General features: G+C 37.7%; 1 long non-coding RNA gene across 3 annotated transcripts in view; it reads right to left on the bottom strand.

Moving 5' to 3' along the window:
- The window catches only part of LOC113922728, a 78,449-nt gene that overhangs the window by 34,077 nt on the left and 16,751 nt on the right, over nt 1-27,621 (bottom strand). The window contains exons 1-2 of one of the 3 annotated variants that reach the window (XR_003520049.2): nt 20,452-20,587; nt 11,809-11,905 (exon numbers count right to left, since the gene is read on the bottom strand). The exons of 1 other annotated variant lie outside the window; for it this stretch is intronic. This is a non-coding gene — a long non-coding RNA (uncharacterized LOC113922728). Of the gene's footprint in view, nt 1-11,808; nt 11,906-20,451; nt 20,588-27,621 lie in introns of those variants that run through there. One more of the 3 variants, XR_003520051.2, reaches the window with a different exon arrangement.

Here is a 27,621-nt window from a genome sequence, read left to right as displayed (position 1 = left end):
ATGATTTTGCAAGGAATTTAGAAGGAACTTTTGCAGGAGATAGAGCAGGTGATTTTGATGCTGATTCAAGAGCAGTTTATTAACTTCTGAAAATCTGGGCAGGAAATGTTGAATTTTACTTCTTGGTATAGAGCATTCGTCATATGCTGTATTTCTATTAAATTTCTATGAAACTGAACTTTCTTTTTAATTTGTATAGTGGGAATATTTTAATGCTGATTTTTATAAATTTACTTTTTCTATATTTTCTCCATTAGGACCCTTCCATTTTGGGACCACATCTGTTTGTCCTTCACTGTGAGAACTCATGTTTTAGCCACTATTTTTGATGCTGTATATCCAGCATTTAATACATATATTATTAGTATATGTATATTATTAGTTTATGTATTATTATTAGTATAAGGGGAGGGGTGGAGGGAGAAGGAGAGAATCTTAAGCAGGCTCCATGCCCAGCACAGAGCCTGACATGGGGCTTAATCTTACAACCCTGAGATTATGACCTGAGCCGAAATCAAGAGGCAGACGCTTAACCGACTGAGCCACCTAGGTGCCCCTTAATATGTATCTTTAAATTTGTTATTTTCTTTTATAGTTAGCACAGAGTGAACTAATATGGCACAATGAGTATCTGATTAAGGCTAAATTTAGTGATCTTGATCATTTGCTTGATAATTTTAATCTTTGACTCTATTACTACTAATATTAGTACTTTTACTTTCTCATTATAAATGTAAAAATAAAAAAATTCAAATAAGTATTTTAAAAGTATAGTACTGATAGAGTCAGTGGAATTTACACATCCTCCCACAGCCCCCCTCCACACACACACAAACACAATTTTTATGAATGGGAAACTTTGAGACCACATGTCATCATGAGTTTAAATTTATTGCCATTTTTATTACATGTTATTAAAATTATTTGTCTTCCTGATTAGCTTTATCCTTAAAGTTGTAGTATCCCTAAATGAGCTGAGTTCTCCTTGAGTACTGAGATGTTCAGTTTGTCTGTGCTTCATCACCAAATACCAATGACTGGTAATGCAATTCTTAAATAAATCCTTGTTTAAAGTAACACATGTGATAGTCTTTATAATTTATAAGATACCTGGCGTATGACAGGCATTGTGTTAGATAAATACACTTTATATATATATTCATGTATTTTGTAGATAAGTTCTAATTAACCCTCACAAAATCCCAGTGTTGGTGTTACATGCTTCAGTAAGAAAAAATTCAAAGCTCTTCCCCCTACCATGCAGCTCAATGAAAGGCAGCTCGAATGAATGGTGTAGAATATGTTTGGCCCCTCATGGATTTTATGTCCTACCTCTCAACCTTTCTTACTTGCAATTTAAGACTTTAAGACATGTTTTTAGAATGAAATCCATACTTTCTGCATTTAGTATAGAATGTATGGCTTTTTATTCAAAGCTGGTTATATTTTTCTAAGTAGTTGAAGGTTTTATTGCATCTTACTGGCTGATTTTGAGTTTGATCTGGGATATATGTATGTATATACATACACATGTATATGTACACATCTACACATACATATACATGTACACAAATACTTGTACATACATATACATATGTATATTCTCTGTATATATACACTCATATATTTCATGTTAATGGAATTATACATGTATAGAATATATATGTGTATATATATGTACATGTTTATATATACTATATGCTTTTGTATATAGTAGACAGATCAACAGTCTGCATTCTCCATTTAATAATAGGATTGTGTGAGTTGTAACAGACACATGGTCACCCAGCTACAGACATTTCCTAGTCTGCTTTGCAACTAGGTGAGACTTGTGACAGCATTTAGTATGTGCATGTGTAAGTGATGCCTACAACTCCTAGTGAATCTGCTTAAAGGAGATGGAGCTTTTCTCCTTGACCTTCTTTTCTCCTTTCGCATAGGGTAGAATGGAAATGTGGAGATGGTCAGTTTCCACTTTGCAAGTAAAGACAATGTCCATGATGATGATGGTGGAGCCACAAGATAGAGGGGCTGTGTCCCTGAATAACCCTGTGGAACTAAGCTACTCTGACAGCTCTGCACATCTCTGGACTACCATGTGAGAGAGAAATAAGTATCTGTCACTTTTAAACCACTGTGTTTTTGAGTATCTCACATTATAGAAATTTAATATATAGTAACTACATAATGCATATATGTAAAAGAAGTAATATATATGACATATAAGATATATTAAATATAACGCATGTATAATCCTCAATCATTAAAATAAGATGTTTATTTACTGGCTGTCTAGAGGATTGGAATGCAGTTCTAATTTACCTTTTCATTCAGAAACAAAAGGTTGTATTATTCTTGCTAAAGAAGAGATAAATATCTGGTTTGACTTATATCTGCAGTACAGAGTCCAAGACCTTCTATTTTAATCTGTAGGTATTTGTCTCAGCTCCTGTACAATATTTGCTATAATAGATTTCAACTCTGGTCTACCAAGACAGAATTTCTAAGTTTGGCTTTACTATTCATGACATGAGCAATACTATAACATGGATATCTACTTCATGTGCAAAGGGAAAATTCTCATAGAGATTTGATGTAATAACTGAAGGCAGGAGAATAAATTTTAATCTAAGAAGTAAATGAAGATTTGGTAATTATATTCTACCATGAACCTTGCTTCTTTCCCTTTATCTCTTTTCTTTTCCCCCAAGTTACCTCTTTATAATTCATGTTTGTAAATGCATGAGAATTACAGAAATGCATTAGAATTACAGAAAAAGTACAGAAAATTACAAAGTATACTAGATGCACCAGAGGTCATAAATTCATTTTAGCTCTTAATAATTAAAAGATCATGGAAGTATTGACTAATTGGCATTTATTTCAGAATCATTAATCAAAGAGATTTTGATTACAGGAAATATGTGATAAATAATATCATTTAAATGTCTATCACCAGCTGCAAAACATTTTTGAGCTCTTGAAGAATACTTGCTATTTTTCCAGAAATTTTCTCAAATGTTTTTAATTCTGCATATTTTTTTCTATAATTTGAAACCCTAAGAAAGGGCTACATTATATCTAAAAAAGAAAAAAAAAGATTCTGATCACCTTTGTCATAGTTATAAAATTGTAAAAAATGTGAGTTTTTATCTTTTTAAGTACACTGTATACAAATATATGCTATGCAGAAAATTATTTGTCAGATATTTTTCTAGCTTTTAATTTACTTCAAATGAAATTTAAAGGCCTTCCACTATAAGAAATAAAAAATGGATTTCATGAGATTCCAAATGACCTAGTTTTGTGTTCTCACTCGAAAAACCTAGAAGCAGTAAATTAAAGATGTTAGCAGTTGCCTAATTGAAAATTATAGAATTGGTTACTTTAGTATAAATACTAAGAAATAAAAAGAGCTTACTGACAATATTTCTGTTTTTATTCATTTATTTTAATCATAGTTTGTAATCACTGATGCAAAAGAGCCAAACTTTCTTGAAATATAATCTATGATAAATGAAATGTAAGTATATATTATGACATGTGTGGGTGGGCATATGGGTCTATAGAGAACAAAGTCAAGGATTCACATTTATTGTTCACTTACTATGTTCTAGTCATTTGTTTTCTCATTCTTCATTCTACATTTTTGTTGAGAGACTGAAGGAGTAGAGGTTTCAAAACTTATTGATTAGCATCTTAAAGTTTTTTGTTTCGGGGCACCTGGGTGGCTCAGTCGGTTAAGCGGCTGCTTTTGTCTCAGGTCATGATCCTGGAGTCCCGGGACTGAGTCCCGCATCGGGCTCCCTGCTCAGCAGGGAGTCTGCTTCTCCCTCTGACCCTCCCCCCTCTCATGCTCTATCTCACTCTCTCTCAAATAAATAAAATCTTTACGAAAAAAAATTTTGTTTCCATATTGATATTAAAATTTAATATAAGCATGTTCTACAATAGATACATATCTATCTTATATTCAAACGTATTACATTTATGATCACAAGGCCATTATTTGTTTTATTTCAGCTGTCCTAGGTTAATGAGTAAAGAATTGAGGTCAACTTACAACACAGATGATGTACTGGCAGTAATTGAAGGCCAAATCCCTTCACAGACAACCATATAGATAAGATGACTTCAGTTCAGAAAGCAAATTATGGAACTGGGTCCTCATTTATAAAACAATTTGGGGATGGCTCTCATAAAAGAATAAAATAAATACATACTTGATATATAATATCAAGTCAATAGTAGTGATTGATATGAAGGAAAATGTAGCAGCATAAGACAAAAAATAATTGTTTTATTACTTTTACAGAGGACAGTCAGAGTTTTCTTTGGGAAGCAGCACTTGTACAGAGCCCAGTGAGTTACAAGAATATCTGTGGAAAGAAATTTCCCAACCAAAGGGAGCGGCAAATGAACAGGCCCTGAGGTGGGAGCATGCTTAGGATGGTCAAGGAAAACAACAAAACAACAACAACAACAAAAACAGAAAGGTAAATATAGGACAGCAGAGTGTATGATATAGTGATATGGCAAATTCTACACATTACACAATGCTTGCTGCATTAAGTGTAGTAACCGTCTGTTACCATAAAATATTATTACAGTATTATTGACTATATTCCCTATGCTGTACTTTTCATCCCTGTGACTTGATGTATTTTATAACTAGAATATTGTACCTCTTAATCCCCTTCACTGGGGCGCCTAGGTGGCTCAGTGGGTTGAGCTTCTTCTACCTTTGGCTCAGGTCATGATCCCAGGTCCCTGCTCAGCGGGAGCCTGCTTCTCCCTCTTCCTCTGCTCCTCTGCTCATACTCTCTCTCTCAAATAAATAAATAAAATCTTTAAAAAAAATCCCCTTCACATATTTCGCGTACCCCCCCCACTCCTCTGGCAACCACCAGTTTGTTCTCTGGATTTATGAATCTGTTTTTTTGTTTGTTCATTTGCTTTGTTTTTTCAGATTCCACGTATAAGTGAAATCATATGGTATTTGTCTGTCTTTGTTTGCCTTATTTCACTTAGCATCATAACCTCTAAATTCATCCATGAAACTTTTCCTTTGCACGGAGGTATTTTCCACTTCTAGGGCTGGGCTGCCCAGTGGAGGCATCCTTTCCTAATTGGTCTGCCTAGAGGGTACTCCTTTCAAATTACAGAAAGGTGCCATATAGACTTAGACCTGTAGGGTAGCATGCAGCCTTAAAGTGACATGAAAATGGCAGAATTTGTGCATGTTTATTTTAGAATTCAACGCAGTGACAAGAGTGTCCAAAGTAAGTGTTGATAACCAGACACAACTAGAAGGAGATCCTGGCTTGGTCTTTTGCAAGCTGGAATTATGCTGGGCAAGCGAATCTCTCTCTCTCCGGCAGTGTTTTCTTATCTATACAATGGAGACAGAGACTTCACAGGGAGTGAGATTTACAAAGTACTTCACCCAGTGCTTTGTCCATGGCAAGACCTTAATGAGTGTGAGCTATCCTCATTATAATCATCAAGATGTTAAATTTGTTCTTGGGGAAATACAAAGACTGAAATGGACCAAAATAATAATGATGAGATTAGGAGGACAATTTTCAACAAATATTTTTGGAGAGGCTTCTCAGGGTCATTGTTTTAGGTTCTAAGGATATAACAATAAGCTAAACATGAAAAATTTCTACCCTCTCAGACCTTTCATTCTAAAATGAAGAGAAAGACAGATGAATAAACAAACCTGTGCTGTGCGGTTGGTGAGTGAATACCCCTGCGAAGAAAAACAAAGCCTGTGAAGCAATAAAGAATGATGGTGGGCATAGTCATGGGGCTGGGGCAACTATTTTATCTAGGATTATCAAGCAAGCTCGATGCATACAAGTGACATTTACATAGAGCACTGAATTAAGGGAGTTCCAGGCATTTTAACAGCAGATGCAAAAGCCCTGCGGTATATTTGGAAAGAAAAGGGATGCCACTGTGGCGGGGCTTAATTCCTATGTGAAAGGGAAGCAAGCTGATGGGGGCAACCAGATCAGAGATGCAGTATGGTTATTTTTAATTTCTTATTTTCTAACAATCTCCTAGAAATCTAGGATGTTAATCACATTATTGATTAGTCTGTTGCTGATTTCATTGTTGACTTTGCTTCTAACAGTTTTCTTCCTAATCAGTTATCTAATGGTGGGTTTTAACCCGCATAGCACCTGACCCTGAACAAGGCAGATTAAATAATTACAGATCACATTGCTACCTAATAAAATTATCTCTTCTTCAATTTAGAAGAGAATTAAGTGGATATAAATTTGAGTTTCTACTTGCATGTGTCCAAAAGTTCCTGAGAATAGGAATTCATTAAGCTCCAGGTAAATGTAACACCATCAAGATATGCACATTTTAAAATTTAATTTCTGGAATTACAAGTAAGCTCTGCAAAGCTTTTTCTTACTTTTGTGCTTTTATTATAGGTTGTTTAAGCGTATAATTAAAAAATTGAGTAAGTAGAAATGTTAAAAGGTGGTACTCTTCCCTAGATATAATCCCAGATCTCTCAATTTCTTTCTCACCTCTCCTCTGTCTGCTTTGATTGTTTTCTGGAAGTATATTAACCTCTGTAAATTACAATTTGTCTGTACTTCAAAAACTATTGCCTTAAACTGTTACATAAAATAACAAAAATTAAAGGCAATTTGTCATCCTCCAAAAAAGTATGCTCCATGAATTTGGGAATGAATGTCTCTTTCTGCTTCTAGTGACTTTTAATCTTTGTCAACTTTTTATATTCCCCTTTAGTTTTGTACAGATTAGTCAGAGGATGTCAGTCTCCTTTGAGTGTTTCACATGGAAACATCAACTAACACGTTATCCTTCTACCCTGAAGTTGTGTGGGAAACCTAAGGAAAGCATATCAAATTATTTCCATTTTTATATGATAATTAGGGTTACTTCAGATCATTTTAGAAATAGAAAAATAGTTAAAATAACACATCTGGGTCTTGATTATGTTTGCAGAACAGTGATTCCCCCAATCACCTTGGTTCTTGCTCTAGCTCTCTGAATGTTGCTTTGACACTGTGACGAACATTCCTTTCACACCCAGCCCATGCACATCCTGTCCTCCTGTCTGGCATTGCCTCTCCAACCTGACCAATAATGCTGATGCTCCCTGGGGTACCATCCGGGAGTTATTACACTATTAAACTCTTGCCTTTCAAACCTACCCTACTCTATCCTGCTGGGGTCAGGACACTGCAAGCCACAGTTATTTGCCCCTTTGCCAGGGGATCCATAGTAGGCTTTGCTAATAGAGCGTACTTGGGGAGGTTGGAAGGCTGGAGGCAGGTTGGTTGGAAGCCTCCTTTTTTCTGTTTGATTCCTCTGCTTTCTTGCTTCCTGTTTTCTTGTGCTTCTCAGGGTCTCCCAGCAATCTACCTTCCTCACTTAGTGGTGGTGGTTCCTTCAAACAGTAGCATTTGCAGTTATTCTAACACTTTCGTGTGGGAGGCAGAATTTTAAGTTGGCCTTTAAATTCCCAGCCCTTAAAGTACGCATATTTTCTCCCAGTTATTCAAGTAAACAATAATCTAGGTGCTGCTGTGAAGGGCTTTTAAAAATGTATTTAAGACCCCCAATCAGTTGTGCTTGGGATAGGGAAAATATCCTTGGTGGGCCTGGCTTAATCAGGGAAGCCTCTGAAAAAGAAAGATGTGGTCTTTCCTGGACAAAAGAGATTAGAAACTAGGAAAGATTCAATGCAATAATGATTCTTTGTTATGATTTTGCAGATGAAAGTGGACACATGACAAAGAATAAGGGCAGTCTGTTGGAGCTAAGAATGGCTTCAAGTTGATATGAGAGCCAGCAAGGGGCCAGGGAACGGTCTCAGACTGCAAGGAACTGATTTCCATCAGCAACCAGTGAACTTGAACTTGAACTGTCCCCTCAGATGGGACAGCAGTGCTGGCCAATATCTCATTTTCAGCTTTTTGAGCAGATACTTTGGATCCACAGAAATGTAAGCTAATAAATGGGTGCTGATTTAAGCTGCTAAATTTTTTTTTTCTTAAGATTTATTTATTATCTATTTGAGAGAGAGAGTACAAGCAGGGGGAGAGGCAGAGGCAGAGGGAGAGGGAGAAGCAGACTCCCTGCTGAGCTGGGAGCCCATCGTGGGGCTCGATCCCAGGACCCGGAGATCATGACCTGAGCCAAAGGCAGACCCTTAACCATCTGAGCCACCCAGGTGCCCCTAAGCTGCTAAATTTGTTACACAGTAATAGAAACTAACACAATAGCCTACATATGCCCCTTTGGGATTCTAACATCAACTGGAACTCTTCTTTGACTTAAAGACACCAGCAGTAACCAAAGAAGATCCCCTTGTGCAGGAAAGGGTAACTCTGCTCTCAGGCCTATGGCAGCACCCCTCACCAATGGTGACCTTGTCCTTCGACTCATTCTATTATTTTCTTGAAGGATAGCACAGGTTTGCAACTGAGCAGATTTATCAGCCTGTTTCCCCTGTAGAATTCTGGAAATCTGATAACCTTTCATCTCATTTCTGTTTCCTTCATTCCAAGCTGAAACTGTTTGGGTGATATGGGATTCTCAAAATCCTGTCGCAAAATCCCCCCATGTGTAGCAGAGGATCCACAACATTAGACAGATCTTTCCTAGATGACCCCATCTCTATTCCTGGCTTCTGTTCAGTTGGTTGACTGGATCCCTGAGTCACATATCTAATCTCTTAAGCAGAAGTATGTCCAGCCACACCCTTGGTCCTCTCTCCCAGGATACTTTTTAGCATCTTGTGCAATCTGGACAGGATGAGAATTTTCCAAATCTAGTGCTGGTTCCTTTTTGCTTAGCAGTTCCTTCCTCAATTTATCTTTCTCATCTTGCATTCTACTGTAAGTAGCAAGGAGGAATCAGGCTGTGTCTTCAACACTTTGTTGGACATTTACTCAGCTAAATACCCAAGTTCCTTGCTTCTCAGTTCCCCCTTCACATAACAAAAGAACACAAGTCAGCTATATTTTTGCCACTTTGTAAACAAGAATCACCTTTCCTCCATTTTCCAACATCATGTTTCCCCCTTTCCTTCTGAGATCTCACCAGAAACAACTTTGATGTTCCTACTTCTAGCAACATTATGTTCATGACCACATATGTTTTCTTTCAACATGATAAAAGCTTTATATGCTCCTTACTTCTTTCTGAATTCTAGATAGAATCACCTTTAATATACTTATTTCCACCAACTTTCTCTTCAAAGCAGTGTTTACTTTAAATCATGTACCTCAAAATTCTTCCAGACTTTATCCATTACCATACTCCAAAGCCACTTCCACATTCTTAGGTATTTGGCACAGTAGCACCCCACTTCTTGGTGCCAAAATCTGTATTAGTTTCCTGAGGCTGTTGAAAACAATTACCACAAACCAGGTGGTTTAATACAACAGAAATTGACTCTCTCACAGTTCTGGAGGCCAAAAGTCTGAAATCAAGGTGTTGACAGGGCTATGCTCCCTCTAAAGGCCCTAGGGAAGAATTCTTCCTCATCTCTTCCAACTCCTGGTGGTTCCTGGCATTCCTTAGTTTGTGGCAGTATAACTCCGATCTCTGCCTCCATCTTCACATGGCCTTCTTCCCTTGTCTCTGTGCCTCCTCCTCTGTTAGAATGACACCAGTCCCTGAGTGTAGGACCTATCCTAATTCCAATATGATATTATCTTGGGAGCCTTAATTTAGTAACATCTGCAAAGACCCTATTTCCAAATAAGGTCACATTCACAAGTACAAAGAATTAGGACTTGGACATAACTCTTTAGCGAGTATTATTCAACCTACCAAAGACACCTCCCCCCCCCAATAAAAACCCAATAATCAATAACCCCAAAACCCCATGGCTGGGGTGAGTTTCTCCAGTTGTCAACACTTCACAGATGGCTTTTAATGTCACATATTTCTGGGAGAATTGAGTGCATCGGTCGGACTCCACTCAGAGGGGACACCTGGAAACGTGCCCAGTTTCTTGGGGACTTCCGTCTATGCATCTTTTTCCTTTGCTGATTTTGATCTGTATCATTTTGCTCTAATAAATCATAACCCTGAGTATAACAGCTTTTCTGAGCCTGTGAGTCCTTCCAGTGAATCGAGGGTGAGGGTAATCTTGGGGACACTCAACACACCCCTCCTCAGGGGTCTGAGAAGCAGTTCCTCAGGACCCCTTCTTGAAGCTTCTAAGTTTTAATAATCTCCACTTCTCCTGTTCTCTAGCCCTAGGGCTAGTAGCTGCGCTGTTGCTACGTTCATATTACCATTACCATTTCAACATTTTTAGTTCTTCAATACTAATTTAAGAATCCTTATATTAACCTTTCTCTGTTAAACAAACAACTGGTGTAGTTTCTGTCTCCTGAGCGGTCCCCAATAGGCATATGTTTTTATTTTCATCTCATTCTGTCTGCTTTTCCTTGGACAATGTCATTCTGTGCTGGTGTTTATGTGAACATTCAACTACACTGGGCATCTCCACTTGTTTTTTCCATGAGAACGTGCATTCACTTTATTGTCTCAATTGCGTATCAAATGGCTTCTCTCTTATCCTTCGCTCTCCACCACCTCTAATTAGTTTTTCCATTATTTGACTTCCTAGTTTCTCTTTTGTCTATATTATTTTCTCATTCCCCTCTGTCATGAACGACAGTTCAGTGTGAAAAGAGAATAAGAGTTGAAATGAGGTGTTTGGATTGTTGTAATCCTGGATCTCTCATTTTACGACAAAATGAGATCATAAATCTATCCTCACAGTTATTGGTTGGAATAAAAAATGAATGGGTACGAAGTACCTAGGTGAGTGGTCTCTATCACATATCAGACTCAAAACATTCTTCCCTCCCTTGCCACTTGTCTTAGTCTGCTCAGGCTGCTATAACAAGTACCATCAACTGGGTAGCTTAAACAACAGAAATTTATCTCACAGTTCTAGAAGCTGGCAAGTCCAAGATCAAGATGCTGGCTGATTTAGTTCCTGGTGAGAACTCTCCTTCTGGCTTGCAAACAGTTATTTTCTTGCTATATCCTCACACAGAAGATTTTATTTATTTATTTGACAGAGAGAGACAATGAGAGAGGGAACACAAACAGGGGGAGAGGGAGAGGGCGAAGCAGGCTTCCCGCCGAGCAGGGAACTTGACACGGGTCTCGATCCCAGGACCCTGGGATCATGACCTGAGCCGAAGGCAGACGCTTAAGACTGAGCCACCCAGGCGCCCCTCTCATGTCTGTTCTCATAAAAGCATTAATTCTATTCATGAAGACTCCGTCCTCATGACTCAATTCCTTCGTAAAGACTTCACCTCCAGATATCATCACATTAGGCATTAGGGGCTCCAACCCATGACTTTTGGGGGGACACAAACATTCAGCTATAGCTAGCACAACTGCTATCTTTTACCTAGATTATCACTATTATTTCCTAGCTGCTCTCATTTTCTCCTCTTGATTATCCATACTACCTTCGAAGACACTTTTCCAAGAGACCACTTTAGTACGCTATTCTTTGGCTTAAAGTCCTTCAGTTGGCTTCCTATAGCCTGTAGAATAAAATCTAAACATATTGTCATGACAATCAGGGTTTTCTTGACCTGCACTCAGACCTACTGAGCTTTACCATCTCTTCTTCTCTTCCATGTACTCTATGGTTGTAGCACAATTTTGCTGATGCTGTTTGCTCTGCTCTCAAATGCTCTCCTTATGCCGCCTGTTCCAGCTACCTCCCACCCCCCACCTCCTACCCCTTGCTTAGAAAATCCCACTTACCGTTTAAGACTCAGCTCAAGCTGTTTTTGACAATGGGATTTTGGGTGGTTTTGGTCTCTGAATCCAAACACCTACTCATCCTCCTCCTTGAAGGTCCCTATTAGAAAGTGAGGGAACAAGGAATTATGGGCAAATGGGGAAATATGATTATTTTGGTTGCTAGGAAAGTACCCTCTATTGTTCCCATTGTCCATCATCTCTGGTGAGCTGTGACATAGCATATGATTCAGGTCAAGAATAAAAGGGGTTTCCCACTCCATTTCTGGAATCGAGAATATCTGAAGAACCAGAATAGCTGTTTGGATGAAAGCGGCTATGTCTCCATGCTCACCTCACAGGAGCGGGAAGTGAAGGGAAGGAAATGGAGGAAGAGGCTACGAGTGCGTGGCCTTAGGCCCTTTACAACTCAGGAACTGCCCCACTAGAAAGTAGGTTCCAGTGAGTATTTTGGGATTTGACTAATAAAGTTAATAGCTCCTTTCTTATAAAGTTGACAAGACATGGCTAAAGAAAGACAGAAGTTTGGGCATAGAGTTCCCTCCTCCTTATGGGCAGAGGGGAAAATATGAAGGGCCAAAAATCCCCCTTCCACAAAAATAGTGAATTATTACATCTTCTGAAAAAAAATTTGGTTCCCTAGTACCTCAAAGTACCTTTCTCCAATGTCCATACTTGTCCCTACTTGTCCTAGCTCTGATCTTGCACCTGTCTGCTCTCACTGTTCATAGTTTTATCTCCCGACGAGATCGAGAGTTCATGATGTGTATGCGTGTGTGTGTGTGTGTAAGGATGAATGGTTTTCCATTTTTCTACTTTTTGTAGTTCTAATTCTATTGAAGTAAGTGCTCAAGGAATATTTGTTGAATAAATAAATTGATTGTGAAGCTTCAGGCAGGACCTTCTGAAACTACTCTCTCCTTTGTGTGTGTGTGTTCCTTTTTCCTTGGCAAGAGTAAAATAAACATTAAGACCTACCACTGCTAGCTCATTTAGAGGCTAAGTTTAAATATTTCACATCTTCTTATTATATGTATTACAGACCTCAGACTGATCACTCTGAAATTTTCTGAAAGCGAGGCTATACTTAATCCAACTACCAAGAAGAAGGCCTAATATTTTGGAAGGTAGATAAATCATATTCCATATTCCACATGTTGGGCATAGTTTATTATAGTTAGTTTTTTTAAAGTTTAAAGGATCAAGGTTTCTGCATTCAGAAGCCATTCTTTCACATTTTAAAAGGAGATCTCAGCAATCTGGAGAGGAGTATATTTTATCACAACTACTAAGTCTGGAAAGATGTTGCCCCTTCTTTTATAAGAATTATAGTTGAAGGGTTGGAAAATTATGGCTGAAGGGACTTACTACAAGGTTTGAGGCAGTCTACTTTTCTGAGCTGAGGGATACAGCAAAGTTGATTGATTTCTCTAGGTGGACAAGTATTCAATCTTTCAAGGCAAGCATGCCTAGGAGGAGCAGGACTCAACAGGAAGCCTTGTAGCTGAGGAAATATTTATATACAGCTGGGGAGAGTGAACAGGAATTTAAATGAGAGTCAGTCTGAATGACTAAGCATACATTTGGGAAGATATCTGAGAGGTGGGCTGGAGTGTGATGTGGGCAGTTTTGTTTGGAAAAGGGAAAGCTTGCTGAGCTCTATGTCAAGCAGGTGCTCAGTTGACGGATTCTATAGTAAGGGCCTATTGCTTATGCCCGATTCTTTGTTATAAATATCCTTCTTTTCCATTCTCTACTTATTTAAATCCTGATAATTTCCTAAGGCCCACTCTAATCACCTCTACCTCCCTGAAATTTGTTCCTGGTCCTATCTAGCTGATAGTTCTCATCGTCCTTATGGTACATTGTTCCAAATGACTCATGTCGTTTTTCGTGCATTCTGGTTACACGCGTCCATGTCTCTCTATGAGATACGAGCCCAACCATAACAATAGGGTGGGGTCATTCAGTATAAGATTTCTATTTTGTTCCTGCAGTCAGGATTTGTCTTATGTTAATGACCTCATCTGTCTTTTCTGAACATCTTCTCAAATTCTTTGTGGATAAAGCTGGATAGGAGGTGGGAAGAGTAAAATAGCTGATCTTAACAAATGACCTTATAATAATTACAAAACAATAATTAAAAAGAGCAAACATTGTTAAAAACAGGTTGTGCCAGGCTCTGTTTTAAGTGCTTTGTTTCATTCTTATACAAGCCCTATTATCCTATTTTATACATGAGAAAACTGAAGCATGGAGAGCTGAGTAACTCCCAAGTCACACAGCTAGATAATGGCTGACCCAGTATTTAAATCTAGGTAATTTAACTTCAAAGGATATTCCCTTAATACTCTACTACATAGTTTCATATTGCTGCTGTAATAAATTACCACAAACTTCATAGCTTAAAAAAAATCACAAATTAGGGGTGCCTGGGTGACATAGTCTAAGCATCTGACTTTTGATTTCGGCTCAGGTCATGATCTTAGGGTTGTGAGATCAAGCCCCATTGTGGGGCTCCATGCTGGGTGTGGAGCCTGCTTAAGATTCTCTTCCTCTCCCTCTGCCTTTTCTTAGCCCACCCCTTCCCTGTTCATGCAATCTTTCTTTCTCTAAAAAAAAAAAAAAAAAGAAAAAAAATCACAAATTTATTATCTTACAATTTGGAAGTCAGAATTCCAAAATAGGTCACTGGGCTAAAATCAAGGTGTTAGCAGAGATTTTTTTTTTTTAATTTGTATACTATAATATTTAAACACTGCATGTATCTATTAAGTAGAAAGTGAAAAGCTGAGGTAATCGGCAGGAATGTGTTTTTCTCTGGAGTCTGTAGGAGACTGCTCTTGTAACCTGGGCTCATAGCCCTCTTCCTTCCTCACAGCCTGCAATGGCACTACCTTTCTCAGAATGCTATCTCTGTGATTCTGACTCATTTGCTTCCCTCTTCTCTAGTCAGTGACCTTTGCAATTACATTGGGCCCATCAGATAGTCCAGGATAGTCTCCTTATTTTGAGGTCACAATTTACCATGTAATCTAACATATTCATAAATTCCTGGGATTGGGACATAGATATTTTCGGTGAAATCAGGGTTTAAAAGGCTGAACTTCATGGAAATTAAACACATGCTTAATATGTTGCCCTTATTATTTAAACTAACAAGTTTGAGAAAGATCGAACAGAAACCAACATCTTTAGTGAACTGCTATGCACATGTAACATTTTATTTCATGTTATATTTATTTATAATACTTAGTGCCAACAAAGGGGTAAGGCAAATATTATTTTGTCTGAAGGTCATAGGATGTCCAAGGAAAATTGCATCTCACAGAAAGTTTAATTCTGTTGTAAAGCTATATACATTCATGCATCCGAAGTAAGATATTCACAACATTATATGAATCATTCAGGTCCCGAAATATAATTCTGACTTAGTTATTCATAGTTGTGGGAAGAAGTTATTGTTTTAAATTACAGTGAATTTATTTCCATTGTTCTTGTGAGTACCAGGTAAACACTGATTTTACTTTGTAGGTGTTTTAAATAGTTCTGTTGTCTCTCCAGTTAGACTATATGCTCCTCAAACATCTAAGAATGCCACTTCTTTGTATTACGTGACAGTGTACTATGCTTGCGGGCAGTACACTATGATTGTTTACTGAATGTGAATTGCTATCAGATCTCCAGGATCCCTCCTGAATCTCCATCTCCCGGTTTTGCCTTTGCATAACCTAAAATGCCAGGATACAATTTTCCTGAAGGGAAGGAAAGAAGAAAGATGTTTTGATGGGGAGTAGTCTGTCAAATGAAACGTCTTCAGGTCTGGGCCTTCTGAAGACATGCACTGGTATGCAGAGATAAAAGTCTACAATGGCCAAACCAAGAAGAAGGGCCAGAGGCAGATAATAAGATGCTATAGAGCATCACCAGTGACTAGAGATTCAAGCATGAAGTAGTTGATCTGGAAATTAAACTTAAGGTTGATCCTTACCAAATACATGAAATATATGCAATTGTTGGACTTTGGGTACACTACCATATGTACAGGCCACATTTAAAGGTCCAGGGCCATGGCTGACAGGGGACAATTATGAGATAATGGATATTGCTAAAAATTAAAACTTGAAGGTAGAATAAATAAGAGTCTCTAGCTGGATGGCCTGAGAATATGCCTGTCAGGTTTTTGTACTATTCTTGATAGAGATAGCCAGGGCAAACAGCACTGAACTCATACTGATATTCATTCCCTCCAAAAATATTGAGCCACCTGCCCAAATTGCTTTCTCTCTTCTCTCCAGGACAGTATCTCTTATTCCTGTGAAATACTAAAATTTTTATCTCCTATTAACCTCAGTGCGATAGTTTTGTTTGTATCCCATATTTATTTTGATATGTCTGAAATTTTTCACTTATAATGTATATCATAGGTCCTCCAGACAGGCACTAACCCTCCTTTAGTTCTTTGACTGGGGCTAGGAGAACTCTCAGGGCTCAGCAAGTAATAAGAGCAAGCCGACTGAGTCCTACAAGGTGAGAATATGGCCTTTGAAGAAGAAATTTCTGTCAATTTTTCCAGCCAAATAATTTTATAGCACTTGATACACTGTGTCCTACTAGACATATTTCTGTTTGGTTTAGGATATGCAGAATGGGGAAGGAGTAAAAACAGTATCAAGATTTATGGTTTACTTTCTTATGAGCTGTGGTTTCTTTTTATATTCAGTCAAGATGTAATGGAGGTACTGTCTAGCACTCTCCCTCAATGAGAAAAACTAACAACTGGCCTCTGCAATTGGCAATTTTGGAAAAGTTTAAGAATGAACCATATCATTCATAACCTCTAGATATGCAACTGTTTGTTGTTTCTGAGCAATCTCTTCTCTCCTTGGCCACATGGCTGTCCTGTAAAGCTATTTAACTGCTTCCTAAGCAGCTGTTGTGTAAGTGCATGAATAAATTTTTCATCGGTGAAAACTGAATGTAAGTGATGTATACAAATTCAACTTCATTCCTTAGAAAAAATTACTAATCTTGGACTCTCTCTCCTTCCTTCTTTGCACTAGACAGACAGGACTGGATTCATATTAATCTTCATAGTAGAAAGGACCATGAACAGGGCAACCTTGCAGGCCACTTCATGGAAATACAAGAACTTCTGCACCAGTCTAGGTCCCCAAATTACTTTATGGAACAGAGTTGGCTGACCCCCTTGAACTGTTACAACCTGGAGAAATAAATATCTATGTATCTAAACTACTACTATGTTTTGAGAAGTTTTTGTTACAGCAGCTTAGATTTTATTCTAACAACATATAGAGTGAAAATTAAATGGGAACACTTTTTCTAACTACAAAGTTCTTCACTTCACTTCAATTAGAAATCTTGAAAGAAATGGAAGTGAACTGAAGTCTTAAGATGCCAAACACTGAGGATTAGAACCAGGAGAATCTGACCTCATTCCTGAATGTCTAAGGCCCAGAGCATCTAGAAATGTCAAGAGGAGCTGTAAGAAGTGTCTACAGTAAAACTCAACATGTGTTTTGTGAAAATGGGAAAATGGCAAATTAAGTTGGATTCTCTTTTATGAGCTCGATTTTCATTTCAGAGAAGGATGGGACAGACATCTTTAGAATTTAGTCTTTATAGAATGTTCCAAGGCAGACAAAGGGAACAGACTAAATCCATATGTATTTTTGAAATGTGTTTTTGCCTAAGCTATACAACTGCAGTCCAGAAGACCTAATATTTGCTATGTGTCACTGTTTATGAGGATGAGGTTTATTGCAGGGTGTGGATTACTGAAAATAATGCTAAAAAATACATAGAGTCATTGTTTTCTGGGATCTCATTTCCCATGTACTTGCAACATTTTGAAAATGATCAACTGGATCTAAGAAATCTTAAGAGGAGAAAACCAATATGACTTTAAATAAATTCAGTTGATTTTGCTTTGTGATATTGTTTGCCATTTGTATTTAGCTTTTCCTGACTAGATCTTTATATATTATGATATTGTATATGGAGGTCGGGGTATAAAGTATCACATTCTAAATATTTCTAAGAGTGCAGTCTCCTCCCATGAAATAAAATGGTCTAAGCATCAAATTTCCCAAAAGCCATTAGCCAAGCATAACAGGTAAATGATTTGAAATATTTCATGTTTTAAATATTAATAAAGACATCTTTGGGGAGAATTCATTCGTTAAAATGGTCTACATAAAAGCATCAAGGAAAAGTTCTTAGTGTACAGTCCTGCTTTCTGCAGTAAGTTCTTAACAGAGTTCATTACCCAATTGCATGTTCAAATTGACAGTGTATTTTTTAAGATGTAGACTTCTTTCTATGTGTAGGTGCTGTAAAGTATTCTAGGAGCTACTTTGCTAAAAATAAGCCATCTATGTCAATAATGAGTGCTCACTGTATAATCTAATATCATTTGCACCTGCAAAGGTTCAAGAAGGTAACTTTAGGTGATATGAAAAATGCTTTTATATAATTGAATGACATATCTTCCAAAATATTATTTATTAAGCTAGCTTGGTTCTTCTTTTTAAATTTTATTTTATTATGTTAATTAACATACATTATATCATTAGTTTTTGATGTAGTGTTCCATGATTCATTGTTTGTGTATAACATCCAGTGCTCCATTCAATACGTGCCCTCTTGAATACCCATCACTAGGCTAACCCATCTCCCCATCCCCCTCCCCTCTAGAACCCTCAGTTTGTTTCTCAGAGTCCGGAGTCTCTCATGGTTCATTTCCCCCTCCAATTTCCCCCTCTTCATTTTTCCCTTCCTACTATCTTCTTCTTCTTCTTTTTTTTTTTTAACATATAATGTATTATTTGTGTCAGAGGTATAGGTTTGTGATTCATTAGTCTTACACAATTCACAGTGCTCACCATAGCACATACCCCCTCAATGTCCATCACCCAGCCACCCCATCCCTCCCACACCCACCACTCCAGCAACCCTCAGTTTGTTTCCTGAGATTAAGAATTCCTCTAATCAGTGAGATCATATGATACATGTCTTTCTCTGATTGACTTATTTCACTTAGCATAATACCCTCTAGTTCCATCCACGTTATTGCAAATGGCAAGATTTCATTTTTTTGATGGCTGCATAATATTCCATTGTATATATATACCATATCTTCTTTATCCATTCATTTGTTGATGGACATAGCTTGGTTCTTCTTAATGAGCTGCTGCCCGCCAAATCATAGATTCTTCACATAATAGGCACAATGGCATGATGCAGGTGAGACTAGGTAGAATACTGGGATTCAATAATAATTGTATATCCCTCAATCCACATGTTGCCTCTAAGACTCGTCCTGGCCAGGGGTTATCTACCTGTAATATTTTGGCATTTGTGCAGTAACTGTGGAACCCAACGCCTCTTCTAATCCCCATTACCCCTGACCACATGCAAATGACCTTTCTATGCCACTTCCTGCCAACCTTAACAGCCAGTGATTAGATTAGCCATATTTCTCCCAGTCTTGTTAGATTCCTGCCTCCCCTCAGTGGAATGATTACATTTTGGTCTTGGGCCATGGAGTTCATCTGTCAAAACCAAATGCAGATCATGCTAGACAATCTAACTGCAAGTCATTCTGGAAGTACAGATAGGCCAAGAAAAAAGTGAACTTGTAAGATGATGCTTAGCAGGGTTATGTCTCAGGTCTAAGAACCAGAACCAAGGAACCACAGGCCCTCTGCCCTTTTAAATGTGTTGGTTAAATATGTAGAATTTAAGAAGCAAAACAGATGAATGTAGGGGGAGAAGGGAAAGAGAGGGAGGCAAACCATAAGAGACTCTTAACTATAGAGAAGAAACTGAGGGTTGCTGGAGGGGAGGTGGGTGGGGGAGGGGTAAATGGGTGTTGGGCATTGAGGAGGGCACGTGTTGTGATGAGCAATGAGTGTTGTGTGTGAGTGGTGAAGCTCTAAATTCTACTCCTGAAACCAGTATTACACTATATGTCAACTAACTAGAATTTAAATAAAAACTTGAAAAAAAATAAATGTGCTGGTTAAAAAATAATCAAAGAACAACAAAAACAGAGATAGGAACAAGTAGTGATTAACTCTGCATGAAGATATGAGGTACCTTCTTCTCGTCTGTACATCCTTGCTGCTCTATAGAGGTCAAAATGAGGCCAGTGACGTATTTACCATCTATTATGGTATTAAATGATCATTAATCTGAGTTACAAAGGCAATAAAAATATGCACTGATTTATGGAACAGTTTTACAGAGATGGTGGGATGGCTTTAGACTTCCTGCAGGGGCTCACGTTTATGAGACGGCTGACTTGAGAGGGGTATGGCCCAGTCATGAGCTGTGGATCTGCTTCCTTTCCATTAAGATAAGGAGCCCACTCAGAGATCAAATCTCAAACCATTCCCTAATCAATCGTGATCCTGTAGAGACTCATACAGGACAACTGTATGAATTAATACAACAAATGTGCTAGAAAAATACAGAGCTGAAAATATGAGGTATCTTTTCATTTTTGCTTGTCTTTGTGAATCCTTGCTGCTCTATCTAGGGCAAAATGAAGTCAATCATGAGAACGATATGCTATAATAAATCTTTCCAGTCTCAACTCCTACAGCTACTTTGACTTCTTACCTCCACAGGGTTGGATGGGAAGCAACCACACAGCCTGAGGAATATTCTCTTCCCTAATAGGGAAGCACATTTCAGCTGACTTGGGACCACATGTTTTTCTAAGGTGGGTCCATGGCTTAGCTGTGTTAAAGCTGTCCACCATTTCAGGCACAGCACAGCTTGGTCAGTATCATGGTCAGCTGGGGCCCTGGCTGTGATGCCAGTTCCCTCTTCCCATGACTTCACAAAGTGGGAGTAATGATGTTGACACTGATTGTAAGAATAAGAGCTATTGTATATTGAGCATTGTTGTAGTTCAAATAAATTAACTTTTCTCCTTCGTAGAGGAGGAAAAAGAACCTTAGAGAAATTATGTAAGTTGCCCATTATCACAGAATTAACTAGGTGATGGAGCTACCAGAGTTCTTCCTCTTGATTTTTTCTCATTTCAATCATGACCTCATGTCAGCCTCAGGGGATTCTCTTTTTACCCCACAGGGACTTTATTTTTATGTTAGTTTCCTAGGGATGCCATAAATGGGGTGGCTTAAAACAAAAACAAATTATTCTCTCACAATTCTGGAGGCTAGAAGTATGTAATCAAGGTGTCAGCGAAGGTTGGTTCCTTCTGGAGACTCTCAGGGAGGATCTTTTTCACAGCTTTTCCCCAGCTTCTCCTGGTGGTTGCTGGCAATCCCTCAACTCACAGATGCATCATTTTAGGTTTTGCCTCTTTTTTTCCTGTGGTATTCACCCTGTGTGTCTCTGTGCCTTCACATGGCTTTTTTCTAAGTGGCTAGTGAGTCACTGCATTTAAGGCTCGTCCTAATCCGGTATGACCTCATCTTAACTCGATTACTACAAAGATCCTATTTCCAAGTTAGGTCACATTCACAGGGACTGCAGATTTGAACTTCAATATATCTTTTTGGGGGACACAATTCAACCAACACTTTTATTTCCTGTTGCTCTTTAAATTGTTCACTAGTAATTTTTCCAGAAACTCAACTGTAGGGTAAAAAGGGTGCCTTTTCTAGGCAACCTCCGCTATCAGCCTGCTAACGTGAAGCTCCCTTGAAGCAAGAATGTGCATAGGGGCCTGGCTTCTCTCTTAAAATGGACAGGAGGGCAAAACACAAATCAATATCTCAAAGAATTATCCTGCCACTCCTATGGGATTGTATCTTAAGTGATTGCTTTGTACCATCTTTACTGCAGCTCACAAAAAAGGTGCCTCCCTCTCAAGTCATACACGACAGACAACATAAAAGCTCATGCCAGATGTTTCTTCTTTTGCTTATTGATAGAACCAAATTATTTATGAGCATGAATGGGTGCTACTCAAACTCCCCAACTACATACTTGCTCACATGTGATGAATGAGGGGCAAAGTAGAATTGCTTGGAATCAGGTGTCCTAATCAGCTCAGAGCAGAGAGGCTATAAGTGACAAGGTTAGAGGGAGCAGTTCAGAGAAAGAAAATAGGAATGTTAAGATTATCAGTAAAAAACAAAACAAAACACAAAGAAGTGGAGAAATGTCACTTCTAATTGCTACCCATGCAATAAAACACGGTCACGGATTAGGGAATCCAAGCAAGCAGTCTCTTTTGGGTCCAGATGGTGAGAGTTAAGGCTATTATGTGTATTGAAACACCATCTGTATTTTTGAGAATACCGACACCATATTCCAATATCCAAGGGGAACCTGTGTGGATTTCTGCTTGTTCTAATTGCTGCAGTAAGTACCTGTAACGTATTCACTGCCTCTCCAGCTGCACCACATTCCTAATGCCTGCCATGCACCATTTGACAATCTGCAGCACTATGCTCTTCCCGTGACCCCATCTTTCCCACTGCATCATTTAGCTCAAATATGTTCAGCCACAGAGGCTTTCCAAATCATTCACTTAGTGACCAAGGGCAGTTACCTACCACCCACGAGGGAATGAGTCATCATATTATAAAGGCTGTGGAAAAAAAAGAGACATTTGTCAACAGATTCTGTGTGTTGTAGAAGATGAGTTCAAATGTAGGACACCACACATTTAGTGGTACATAATAGATGAGTAAATTTTTGACAAGAAATGTCAGGCATCTTCAGAATCTTAAACAATAAGGAAATGGAAAGTTAAATGTTTGTTGTCAAATAGAACTGTGGGATCACCATCTAATAAACTAGACCCTTTCCTCTGCCAGTATTACTTTCAGAAAAATAAGGAAGGGGCAAGGCTCTTGAGTCATTGGGGCATATTCTGGGTTTGTCCCAACACCTAGTTGGGACAACTAGGTGTTATATATATATAACATATATACATTATATATATATATATATATATATATATATATATAGTAAGTCTGCGAGGATAAAATAGAGGTAAATATAAGGTATCTCTGTTCTCAAAGTGTTTTTTAAGAAGTTCCTATGTATTCATTAACTTGATTAATATATTGTATGATGTGATATAACAATACTACCATTTTTTAATTTATTTGTTTTTGACAATACTACCATTTAAATGTCTATATGCTCGAAACTCTTTATATATACAATTTCTAAACCATTTGTACATATGTTAGATGTGATTACTGAGGTCCAAAGACTTAGTAATTTCTGTCTATAACCACATCTGCCAGACACTGGAGGCCATCTCCTTTACAATGTGGTACTGCTTCTCATGGAAGCATTTTAAACTCTGAGGAATTTGGTATATTTTGGACTTCTATTTTGTTCTTTTAATAGTATTTTGTGAATTACAATGCAACTACTATATTAGACAGCTTTTACTGCCATAATGCTCTCTGTGCATGTCTGTGGGTCAGCTGAAGTTTGGCTGGTCTTGGCTGAGCTTGATTTAGTTTAGCTGGGTTCATCTGTAGGTCAGGTTAGGGTGTATTCCATATATCCTATCATAGGACAGGTAGCTACTCAGAGCATGATCTTCTCATTGCAATGGTAGGAGCACAAGAATGCAAGCCAAATTATACAGTAGTCTTTAAATAAGTCTCTGCATGCCACATTTGCTACTATTTCATTGGCAAAAGCAAGTCACGTGGCCAAGCTCAAGAGCAATAGAGAGGGAAATACATTCTGCCTACTAGAGAGAATTATGCCTAAATTGGGCATGGATGCATATTTCTATAATAAACAGGGAGAGAGAAATGGAGCCAATAATCCAATCTATCATCAACACTTCTTGATTATCCATAAAATGTTGCAGAATTTCCAAATATGTGTGGTAGAACCTCTGGAAAAAAAAAAAATATATAGATGGATTTTCATCTTAGCACCAAAACCAGAGTAGTTTTGCTTTTATCAATTTTATATATTGGGCTTCTATATAAATTTACTTTGAATACAGGGTAAATAAAATAATGCTTAGAAACCACTGGCTTAGGTGATTACAGCTAATACAAAAATCATACATATAACTTTGGGAGGGTCTATTTTAGAATTAATTTACCATCTTCTTTTGCTTTGAGTGGATGAGATTAACTTGTGCTCCATAAAGAGAGGCAGTATTGGAAGAACTGTTGGAAATCTGGTTTCGGTACTGTCTAGCTATGCAGCCTTGAGCAAGTTACTTAGCTTCTTTCTCTATGTCCCCTTCCTCCCTTTTTTCCTAACTACAAAATAGGGATGATAAAAATACCTAAATCACAAGATTATTGTGAATAATATGAGAATGAAAGCATATTAAATAATTAGAACAATGCCTGGTGTATAGGAAAATACCTAACTAGTGATGCTGATGGGAGAGCTACCATTAGATAGAATTGTAGGAAAAAGCAGATCTGACCTTGCTGTTGGAAGCAGACGTTCAGGTGACAGCCTAATTATCATCAAATTCTATGTTTTTTTTTTTTAATTTTATTATGTTATGTTAGTCACCATACAGTATATCATTAGTTTTTGATGTGGTGATCCACGATCCACTGTTTTCGTATAACACCCAGTGCTCCATGCAGTACGTGCCCTCCTTAATACCCATCACTGGGCTAACCAATACCCCCTCCCCTTTAAAACCCGGTTTGTTTCTCAGAGTCCATAGTCTCTCATGGTTCATCTCTCCCTCCAATTCCCCCCCCCCATTTTTCCCTTCCTTCTCCTAATGTCCTCCATGCTGTTCCTTATGTTCCACAAATAAGTGAAACCATATGATAATTGACTTTCTCTGCTTGACTTACTTCACTGAGCATGATCTCCTCCAGTCCCATCCAGGTTGAAGTAAAAGTTGGGTATTCATCCTTTCTGATGGCTGAGTAATATTCCATTGTTTATATGGACCACATCTTTATCCATTCATCTGTTGAAGGGCATCTCGGCTCTTTCCACAGTTTGGCTATTGTGGACCTTGCTGCTATGAACATTGGGGTGCATATGGCCCTTCTTTTCACTACATCTGTGTCTTTGGGGTTAAATACCCAGGAGTGCAACTGCTGGGTCATAGGGTAGCTCTATTTTTTCAAAAAATATTTACATACATTTTGAAAGCTACTAAATAATAAGCATGACGTATACATAAAAGTTAAAGTAGAAAACATTAAAATGCATACTTATCGTTCACCATTGGAACTAAAATTCGAATGTTACCAATTCCTTTGCATAAACCTGCGTGCTCCTCCCCATTCTATTTCCCTGCTTTACACAAACCTCCCAAATATCATTTATATGCAATATAGCATAGACGTTAAGAATTCACACTCTGAGCCAGACCAATTGTATTGGGCAAGTTACTTAACCTGTTTGCCTCAGTTTCTAAATTGTTATTTTTAGGGATAGCTATAATATCTACCTCACATAAGAATTATACTGGTTAATCCATTTGTAGCACACGGGAGAGGACTTTCAAATGGTAAGCACTGTGCCAGTTTTAATTGCTAATCATTACCATTGCTGTTAATCACACACACATATCAATTACCAAATAATATTGTTTGCCTTGGATTGGTTTTGAGCTTTACAAAATGGAATCATGATGTTTCTGTCCTCTAAGGTGGCTGATTTTTTAACTTAACCTTATATTTAATTTCTGAGTGTCATCTATATACTGTAGCATAATTTTATATTGAGCGATATGCTATTATTTATTCATTTTCTTACTGTGTTATTTCCATTTATGTATCTTTTTCTATTATTAATAATGCCATTATGACCATTTTTGTACACAGCTGTTGGTGTACTCACGTAAGAATTGTCCAAATTGATACCTTAAAGAAAGTGGCCAGATTGTGGGAACTTTCCAGTGTTCAACCATTCAAGATAGGACCAAATTGTTTCCAATGTGCTTGTATCAATTTATAATTCAACCAGCTGATCCTGGGCCTTGGAAGACTTCTTAATTTGTGATCAAATTAGTTGGTACAAATACATAATTCAATGTGATCTTAATTTGAATTTCCATAATCATAAAACTGAATATAATTTTATATGTGTATTACTCTTCATGCTTTCTCTTTCGTGATATGCCTACTCTTGTTTTTATTTGTCATTTTTCCCTGGGTTATTTTATTTTTCTTACTGAGTTGTAGGTGTTGTTTATTCTTTGGCTATTATTTTATTATTGGTTATATGTGTCATAAATATTATCTATAATGTTGAATTGATTTTCACTTTCTCATGATGCCTTTTTATAAATAGAATTTCTTAAATTTAACAGTTTATCAATCTTGTATCTTATTTTAATATTTTAAATCATCCCCTAACCCAAATTTAAAAATTGTTCTCATATAATTTCTAACAAAATTTTAAAGTTTTGCCTCTTATATCTAAGGACATAGTCATCTGGCATATATCGTGTGTATGGTGTATGGTAACAATCCAACTTAATTATAGCCATATGGATAAATACATCACTTATTAAATTGTCCCTTCTTTTCCTCATAGGCTATTTCTGTCATACCCTCAGTTTGCATCATTTTTTTAAAAGATTTTATTTATTTATTCGAGCTGGGGGGAGGAGCAGAGGGAGAGGGACAAGCAGACTCCATGCTGAGCTTGGAGTCCGACACAAGGCTCAACCTCAGGACCCTGAGATCATGACACTTAACCAACCGAGCCACCAAGGTGCCCCTGAGTTTGCGTTATATGTGTGGCTTTATTTATAGGCTCTCTTTCTCTTGTTTTATTCTTTTTTTCCCCCCAAGATTTATTTATTTTAGAGAGAAAGAGAGAGAGCCTGCACGAGTGTGGGGGAAAAGGAGAGGGAGAGAATCTTCAAGCGGACTCCCTGCTGAGTGTGGAGCTGAACACAGGGGCTTGATCCCAGGACCCTGGGAACATGACCTGAGCCCAAATCAAGAGTCTGGCGCTTAAACAAGTGAGCCACCCAGGGGCCCCTCTCTTGTCTTATTCTTGTTCCACAGGTCACCTTATCTATTCCTGCACTACTACAACACTGACTTAATTATAATAGCATTATAATGAGACTTGATATCTGGTACAGCAAATAGCTCCTCTTTATTCTTCAGCTTGAGTAATGTCTTGGCTACTCACAGGCCTTTGATCTTCCAAATAAATTTCAAAATCAGCTTGGTATTCTGAAGTTTAAGTACAATGGATCTAGGTGTGAATTTCTTTTTATGGATCTATTTGGGATTAATTTTGTCTCCTGCATTTGTAGATTGTTTTTATTTTCCCCATTAGATCTGAAAAAATTGCGTCCATTATCTCTTCAAATATAGCTTACCCTTCATCTGTCTATCCTCTCTTCCTGGGACTCTGGTAAAATATATGTTAAATTATCTCATTCTGTTTTCTCCATCATTCAAGCCATTCTTTCATATTTTTGACCTTTTTTCCCCCTGCATGCAGGAGTCTGTGCATCTTCTATTTATTTTCCAATTTTACTGTCTTTAGCAATATATCTAATCTTCTTTTTTAATCTTTCAGCAATTCTCCGATTTCAACAATCTTTTTATTTTGAAACACTTATTCAATTACTTTAAAAATATGGTTTGTTATTTTATAGTATGTCATTTTGCCTGTCTTTAAAATAAATCTTTTTCATTTTTGCAATATTTAATTCCCAGTTTTTTTTAAAGATTTTTTTTTTTTTTTATTGAGAGAGAGAGAGAGAATGATAGAGAGCATGAGAGGGAGGAGGGTCAGAGGGAGAAGCTGACTCCCTGCTGAGCAGGGAGCCCGATGCGGGACTCAATCCCGGGACTCCAGGATCATGACCTGAGCTGA

The sequence above is a fragment of the Zalophus californianus genome, chromosome 9 (assembly GCF_009762305.2).
Source record: "Zalophus californianus isolate mZalCal1 chromosome 9, mZalCal1.pri.v2, whole genome shotgun sequence".
Classification (NCBI taxonomy): Eukaryota; Metazoa; Chordata; class Mammalia; order Carnivora; family Otariidae; genus Zalophus; species Zalophus californianus.
This window is presented reverse-complemented; position numbering and strand designations above follow the sequence as displayed.